Genomic DNA, 9,308 nt, shown 5'->3' on the forward strand with positions numbered 1-9,308 from the left:
ATAGCCTACAAAGTCGCTTCATAAGGATTAGGAATAGGGCTGCTAATTGCTTTGTACAAAAAAGTGGGTTAGGTTAGGTTAGGTTAGGCAAAGTTAGAGAATAAATGTTAATTTTCTAAGAATTGACGACGTTTCATAATTACTTATTATCATGCTAGCTAGTTCGTCTACGGTAGAGTTTTATAAGTATGAGCAGAGTTTACAGAAGTTACATTTCGTTTGACAAATGAGAATAAACTGTAGCACCGTACTGCTAGGCCAATGCATGCGTCCCTATCATGATTATCCATAGTTTTGATATGAAAAACTGTTAGTGGTAAATAATGGATGACTATAATTATCCATAAGCAATTATAGCTCCATTTTTAGGCTGAACTTTGTTAATACGACCGGCAAAGCATTTTTTGAAGAACTACGCGTGGCGTGTTATTGATTACAACTCTCTATGGGACACAGCAATATACACATTTTCATTTTACCTTGACATAAATACACATTTTAATACTCCCGCTAGCTTATATTGAACTCTGACGGAAGTTACTTCTTCTCACTTGTCTACCGTATTAGCAATCAATGGCATACCGTTTCATAGATCTTCGAAATACATTCCCCCCAGTAGACTTGCTTACCTCCCAAGCCCATATCACTCTTGAGGTGGTAGATGGTAAATAAAGGTAAATAAACGTAGCTCAACATAGTAAAACGTAATTTGCTTTCAGTTTATTTTGGAAAATATGGTTCCAGGACACGCAAAACTATAGAAAAATTAACTGGACACCTTCCCTATTCCAGCAAATGTTCAATAATATTAAAAAAAAATACTTGGTTTCATAAACTTTTTTATTAAAATAAATGGTAAAATGAATCAACGTAAGTTACAATAGAAATTTATGTAGCATTCATTTTAAGATCTTTATCAGAAGAAAAAATGGTGCTTTATATAGTGCCGGATCTTTAAAGCACTGCCATCTCTTGCATCAGTAGACCGAGAATTGTTTTCCGTGAGTACGCATAAACTGTGATTGCACGTGTATTTCGGTGGTACTTCAATTATTTTTTCGCAAGTATTTTCGAGCTGTATTTCAAAAATTCGAAACGACAGAATTACCTGATCGACAACTCGAGATCAGACACTACACATCTGAAAAATGATTGCACTCTTAAACACACTGAGAAGTTCACCGTCAATTTGCAAAAAATAAGTTATAGGATCTTTGAAACTTATTGTATATATGTAAACTTTTTACCGGACTTCCGTTAAGTTAACCATTATTCTCCTCAAGGGTGTTTCTAGGTGTACGAGTTCAGGTGATGAAAGCTCGTTTTCCATAACCTCAACAACTGGTGAGTTGGTAATGGCAGTAGTATACCGAACGTACCTGCGTTCCTCCTTATGTACCCCCTATATACGTGTACCTCCTTATATACGAAGGTATTAGTCTATTATTTCTCGAAGATCTTCGTTGCTCTTTATATTACATTTCATAAGCCGATCCTTGAATCAAAAGTAACGAGTCCCTGTAAAGTGTCGTCATTGTGCATTAGCTTTTAACGTAGCTATCGGACTGATATGGGACGGTTTACACTAAGAAGTCCAATAATATTATTATTATCTTACCTTATATATAGAGATATACATTTTGACTGAGTTCAAAAATGCGGTAACCTTTATTTGCAATGACCTTTTTTGGAACGGCGTTCTGGGAAGTGTTTCCTGTCGTTGTTTATGTCAGAAGTGATCCCCATATGATCCAATCAAACAAATAGTGGTTCCGCGTATACTGCCTTGATTAATTTGTTACCGTATGAGATAATATCAAGGGTGGTTTTAAGGGTCAAAATTGAGAAGTTAATTTATAACAAAAGAAGGTTCACTCAAATACGCGAAAGGGCCCCGAATCCCTCTAAACTCAAAAAAAAAAAACAAGATTACAATGACTAAATACACAATCAGGTTACAAGAGACAGGTTTGATCGTACTGAACTTGCTTTTAACTGCGTGAAAGAAATTGTAGCGTTATTTAGTAGTGCCATTCTTGTCAAGATGTTAGAGTCCACATGGTCAGCAGAGCAGTCACAACGTTTTTAGCCACTAACTCTGCCGTACCCACTAAAGTATCTTCGTAATCTTAAAGAATTACACTGGAGTGTTGCTTAATTTGTTTAAAAGCGTGTACACGCCAGCTGTCTATGGTATAGTTGTATTTACTTGCAAGTTCGGAAAACCATACCAATTTAAGTTATTCACTTAATTTCTATATAAATGATATGAGTTCCATTTATAAAAAGCAATAAAAATTTGCAAACATTTTAAGTGTCCGGTAGAGTCTGAAATTGGGATTTTCAGATCAGCGTAGTTAGCAAAATTAACTATTATAGCTTTTCCCATATGCTCTGAAATTTATCCATATGAACGACCCTAATAATACGTGGAAAACGACCTTTGTTATAACACAGACTCTTGCTTGGCATGCACGCTATGATGAAAACATATTTATAGGTGTAGGAAACGCTATGTATATAACATATTATCAAGCGAAGAATACGTGTATTATACTACCGTAATACAAATTCTGTAAGAATTCGTTTTCAAGTCGTCTCATACTAACACCACCGATTTGATGTCTCATGTAATTGGAGGCCCCTTTTAAAATGAAATGTAAGATCTGACGAAATACAATTAAGTCTTATACCACCCAAAGCAATCTTTCGTTATAATTAGGACCTCTATCTTTCGAGGGTTAGGTTGAGATGAACGGGACTACTATCCTACTCCAAGCAACACACAAAATCGTTAACGTCTTGTTTGTATAAAATAAGATTCCCCGCGTTTATCTCGAAGGAATATGAAGGGTAATACCCGCGTCGTATATGCCTTTGATTTAGCTTGTTCTTAGTGAATGTTCTTGGATGCACTGGAAGGAAGTCTGCAAGCGAAGCGTTTAGATGGAGAGCGGACGATGCTTACTAAAAGTTGACGGATCACGGCTTCGGGCTTTCGAAAACCATTTATAGCAGCAGCTCACTCGCAAACGAAGTCTCCAGTAGCGAAGATATAAGCGATACTATTACTAGCACGCCCAACTACAGTGAACTATAAAGTGAAGGCGGTATACATACCAGTCTGAACATCACGTCGAGTGTTGCCAAGTCTTTGTTTAAGGAATATCTCAAAACACTTGTCCATTATAAACCAAGCTGAACTGATAATAGATTATTTAGATAATCTTCTTTCATAGCTGTCAATTTTGAATAATGTCCTAAAAATGACAAATTTGCAATTATCATCTTTTACTTAAGTAAGTGTGTATATGTACATCTCAGAGATTCTCGCAAGTGGCATCTATAAATCCCATTGTTTTTTTTATGGGTGTGTTTAGTCTGACTAGAAAACCCTACAATGTAAAATCCACATTTGGAAAACGTCATCTCCATGTCTAAAAATTCAAAAAACATATCCCAGATACTCGTAGTTGACTCGAAGCGATTAAACGAGTAGATTGCTGCAGTTCAGGTTGTCCATGCCCACAGATCGAGTAAAGATACCCATTGAGTCCTAATGCCACAAATATATCTCATCTTGAAAGCGCCCTAAGAGATTTGCTGTAGTTTTTCGTATCTCATTTGCTTTTAATATACTCATTTCCTTTTACCCTTTACTATTTGTTTACTTTTATATAATATTAAAAAGTGCTCTTTTCGCTTTGTGAGTTTGTTGTAATCTCAATGTGGAATGAACAGAACCTTATGACGAGTTCAGACTCTAAGGATAAAAGTTCCAGGTTTAAAAAAATGCATTTCTAATGCCTTTTTGCTAAGATCAAACAGAGATCGAAGTAGCACAGAACACTTGTGTTGTTGAACTCTGTAACTGGGAAAACTATTCGAAGCTGGTTTAAGAATGGCATTTAAAACCGACCCCAGTCGGCTATTCGAGGTCGATGAGGATCGACTGAAGACACTTTTAACGGAAGATTGCCCGTAAACGATTCGTGAATTGGACGAGAAAATAATGTACGATCATGACTATTGACAAGCACAACAACTCTTTGATTTTTGAATTTATAAATTTTATGTCAATATGTCAACACTTTTTGTTTTGCACGCACTTTAAGTCAATGTCTATGAGAGAGCATTAAGAGCTAAATTGAGCTATACCTTAATGGGTTTTTCTTGAAACATCCTTTGTACTAACAAAATACTAGCTAGATATTTCTTCGTTCTTGATACCAATCCGAGGTCCCTGCCGAGCTCAGTTATAATGCGATACATACGCTATGCCCACATCTCTATCTTAAGGTCAAAAAAATGCTCCTGAGGGATGAAAATTTGTCATGATCCCCTATCTGAATAAAAAAGAAGTTTATTAATGTCCCTATAGATTTTGGCTAGCTAAGTAAAAATTCAACATATTTCTGTGAATCTGCAATAGACATTTCGGTGTAAAGATAACCGAGCGGTTCGTTTTGCGCATGTAGTAGTGAGATAAAAATGCGATTCGGACTACTTTTGAGTGCTCTTTTAAGCGAATTTTTAGTAACCATTAGTTGGAAACCTGCAGCGCAGGTTGAATAATTGTTAACATTATATTTTATCTATTTTTAACATTTTATTCTATAAAATATTTTTTGAAAAAAAAATATTAGAATGCTGAAACACGATTCTACGCGAAGTACCACTTTACTGAAGCTAATTTTTATACTTGTCATTATATTATTAAATGTAAAGACTTATAGATAAATCTTTACAAGCCGAGTACTTAAATTAGGTATTTAGGCGCAAAAAGGGCAAAAAAATAATTGAACATGGCATTTGTTCTTCCATGTGCCAATGTTCCGCTAAAGTTTTGAAAATATTCTCTAAATAATTTTCCTAGAAAAATGCTCATGTATCGAAAACATTTTTTGTGTAAGGCGCCTCTTAGCTGAAGCCAAATGTTAACATCAGTCGGTAGATTCCGGCGAACTAAGTCAAAAAAACGATGCATTTTCTCCACGCTAAAACTGATATTTCGGTGTGAAAAGGGGCAAAAACCAATTTTGATAGCCTTTTGGCCTGTGAGACAGCGGGTCACACAAATGCTGAGCTAGCTTTTTAATCCACAAATATAATTTATCGTCATTCAGACGATTCCACCTCTACTTACTCTAAGAGCAATAAGTTTTATTCTGTAAGAAAAACGTCCACACATGGAAATGACAAACCACTCTGTTATTAGCGAAGTTAACAGCATTCATGGCTCTTTGCGATCACGATGATTTCGCTAGATATTGCTGGATGCCTATATACCAAAGTTATTCATCTGGAAACACGATAAGTGGGCAGAAAGTCAGAGAAATGTATAGGATCGTATAGTATCCAATTTAGCAATGTTTTAGGCAAGGATCGACACAACAAACCCACTTTGAAGCGAAGTCTATCGTTTACGACTCCTAGTCCATCATGCAACTAAGAACGTCTGATACATTAAAAACACACACACACGAGCATATCTTCCCGCATTCGTAACAACTAGAGATAGAAAGGATTCTTTCCCAACGATGTCCATTGGTAGTAGACAATACTGAATTGAAACAGATGACACAAGCACTTCGAGATCTGTTTATAATCATCTTGATGACTCCTACCGGTCCACTGAGCGTATGAACCTTCTATAGCGATGCAACGGCTGAAGATTATCACCGTAAGGATAGCGCGTTGAGGAACGGCATTACTACCTAGAGAGAAAGCACTGCGCAGTCTCGATTTAAAACCCATCTAAATCAAAGAAGATACAGTATGCAAGATAAGAAATAACTCGGAAATAGCAGATCTAGTTCGCACAACAACACGTATCTCGCAAGATACATATCTCATGATTAAAGGCCATTTTAGAATTCTCGCTGACATATGCAGAACCGTTCAGGGGGATCTTAATGGTGTACCCCATTGATTTGCGCCAACTACCTCTACTATTAGGATCCCAAAATCCCCGGTAATGCTATTACAGTGTCCAATAGCATTGTATTATGGTGGAATTCAATTGCAGAATGTACATTTCACTTGAAATTCCTGTTTATCTTGTTTATGTGTAAATCACGTTTATCAAGAAATGCATCTTAAACCTCATTCATGGAACGTCCCGAGATATTGACACTACTTATGTTGAAGGATTCCCTGGAAATGTTAAGGTATACTGGTCGTTCGATTAAATAATAATAAATGATGCAAACGCGACACACTTTATAACAGAATTCCTAAATCACCAAGTTCTCTGGACTCCACTTCGTAATTTAAGAAAAGATTACTGATCATTATAAAATGTGTGAACGTAGACCCTCTTAAATCCTCCGACGAAACTAGGATAGCCATGCATTACTTACCTGATTATCACATGGTTGCTGCCGCAATGGCCTGAACCATATCATCTTGCTTCCAAAAATGACTCTAATTTTTTTCGCAAGACGTTGATACCCCGCTAAGCCGACGCCAATTTTCGATACGAACATACTATAAGCTTTATATATAGGTCAATGTCGATAACGCTAATGGTCGCGATATTACAACAGATGTAAGAGGAGGTCTGTATCGACTCTGACTGTTTACCTATACTACTAAGTCCTGAAAGCTAGGTAATGTTCTTTTGGTTTCCTTTCCGGAAAATATGCTTCTCTGCAAATAGAAACGCCATAGAGTGTAATGTTCATCCGGTTGGTCGTAACAAATCTGAAGGAAAAATGTTACACATCCGTTTAAAAACCCCAAAAAAAAATAGGGCATCGTCGGCCCTGGATCTGTTTTCAATTGCACGTGTGAAAATCGTGTTGCGTGAACAGACGTGTTCATATCTTGATGTGTGCGGAAGAAACTATTAAGAGGTAGCCAGTTGGTATTGGACGCTGTCGCTTTTATAAGAATAGTTAGTTTCTTGTTTAAAGCATAAAATGCTTCAGGCGCGCAGCGAACTCCGCCATTCCATTCTAGTCCATCTATCTACGTGTATCTATTATATTAAGCGTCGAATAACGGGTTTGTTTTACCGAGAGTAAGCCCTCAAAGTGGCGGGTAGCTAAAGCTTCGTCCTAGGAAAATCTACGCGAAAAGCCGATTAGCAAAATGATTTTCTTATAAAAAAAATCCTGCTTGTTCTATAGAGCGTAACTTTTAATCAAACCAATCGTTGGGAATTTGTAAAACGTCTACATCGAAAAAGAAAAAAAAAAAAGATTATTAAGCTTTGCAAACTGAATACAACATTATATTCCGAGAAAAAAATTCTGATTTTTCGTCATTTTGCCATTTAGTGCTAAAGCCGTGATCTGTGTTTGGATGGTTTAAAATGTGCGGTAATAACCATCCTAGATAATTTCTTCCAGTATGCGTATAGCTTTTTTTCTGAGTGGCGGTTTGTCTGTGCCATAAATAGGCACAATTTGGTAGTATGGCTAGATTCATACTTTTCCGGGCAATAGGATTTACTGGAATAGGAAAACAGAATTAGTGCGACAGGATATTGAGCAAATATCATAATAGGCTGATGAGATAACTGCCACGCGGCAGCCTGACTATTGAGTATTCCAATGGAAGAATTAGAGACGTAGGGTAGGTTAACCGCAACGGAATGAAGATCGCTAATAGATTGATTGAATCAGAGAAGTCGAACGAGCGAGAATTAGCTCTACAAAATCTCAAACTAATTGCAACAAGGTAACTGTAAAGATGGGGGCCAGCGATCGAACTATAGTCACTACTTGGCTAAACGGTAAATCAAACGATCCTTTCGCTGGTGCCGTTTGTCCGACAACGAGGGCCGTTGTTCATATGGCCTCTTTTGAGGTGTTTTTTTTCGTATCGAGTCTCTTACACGTGCCTATGAGAGAGTTGTAAGGGACAAATCAAATTGTATCGTGTTGTTTTAAAAAAAAAATTAGTTGTTAAAGTGGCAGTCCGATACCAGAGGTACGTCGACATAGAAACGATTTTCTGCTTAAAGAAACCAATAGATTTCGACGATTCGAGTAGAAATGTAATATGCATGTTCCTACATGTAATATAGTTATTTCGGCGTGGAAATGGTCAAAAACTCATCAAAGGTTTTGACTCACTCACTCACGCGATAATAGAGCTAAAGCACGTTTCCAGGTGTCCTTGAGTACTTTTGAGTGAATTTCTGTTAATTGTCAGTTGAAAAGCCGCTGATATGACAAACAATTTTTTTTCAAAATATACTCTGAGAGAAATTGCCAAACATATTTTCTGCGACCACTTTGTTGACGCCAATTCTCTACACCAATCCATAGACCTCGACTAGTTCAGTACTAATGCCGTACATCTTATTGTAGCAAAATAGGATAATTTTTCATAATGGAACAGGCAAAAAACCCAGCACGGTGGCCTTTGCTTAGGCGAGATTGAAACGACTTTTTTTTACCTAGAAATTTATGCAAGAGATATTTTTTAGGTACTGTTCGAAAGCTGTCTGTTAGTCGAATCTTAGTCGTTGTTTAGAAATTTAAAGTATTAAAAGTCTGACATGGCGTACCGTGTAGAGATAAATTTTTACTTACAAGTGATAAATATTTACACGCTGACTAGAAATATAAATAACTGAACTGGGCATTTTAGCGTGGAAAGGGCGAAACACTGAAAACAGTATCTGCTTCGCCATGGTATAAAGTGGAAATCTGTCCCTGGAAAATTTCCATCGCTTTTTTTTATCGAACTTCGGGTTAGTTTTCATTAGAGAGTTGGAGCGGCTGATACGGAGTTGATTCTAATAATGAAATAAATGGCGAAATTCATTTTCGAAGATAAATATATGTAGATATTGACTAACATAGAAAAAGTGAAGCAGAGAAAAGTCTTTGAACTTTGTTGGCGTTTCACGAATTGCGACGGGACAATTATGGTTCACAACGCAGGTTACGTCAAACTAGGCAGCAAAGACCTGTCCTTTCTTTTGCAGGCATTTGTTGGAATGAGGTGCTCCAAAAGAAATGTGGCGCACCAAATAAGGTATTCATAGCTGGTATTTGTATTGCGCCAAGTACAGAAAAAGTCTATGGTTGGCGGATCAAATATAATGCCACTGTAGCCGCTTCACTTTAATATCCAGGAACGGCAGTGATAGATGCGTAGGTTTGAAACTACGTGGGATCGTGAGTGTGCATGTGACCATCGCATTTTCAGCGGCGGCCCATTACTAATCAGTCATCATTGATAAGAACGTTCGTTGGATCAGTGGCAGATTGTTTTGGTCTCATTTACTGCAAACGTTGAAGAACATTCCCTTGTACTGAAGGGATAGATGGACGTGTGAGCGTCATTGG

At 37.1% G+C, this 9,308-nt stretch overlaps 1 long non-coding RNA gene across 1 annotated transcript in view; it reads left to right on the forward strand.

The window, feature by feature from the left end:
* The window catches only part of LOC147754125 (uncharacterized), a 57,027-nt gene that overhangs the window by 29,909 nt on the left and 17,810 nt on the right, over window positions 1-9,308 (forward strand). The window lies entirely within an intron of this gene.

Source organism: Varroa destructor, unplaced genomic scaffold, assembly GCF_002443255.2.
Source record: "Varroa destructor unplaced genomic scaffold, Vdes_3.0 BEIS01000531.1, whole genome shotgun sequence".
Lineage (NCBI taxonomy): Eukaryota > Metazoa > Arthropoda > Arachnida > Mesostigmata > Varroidae > Varroa > Varroa destructor.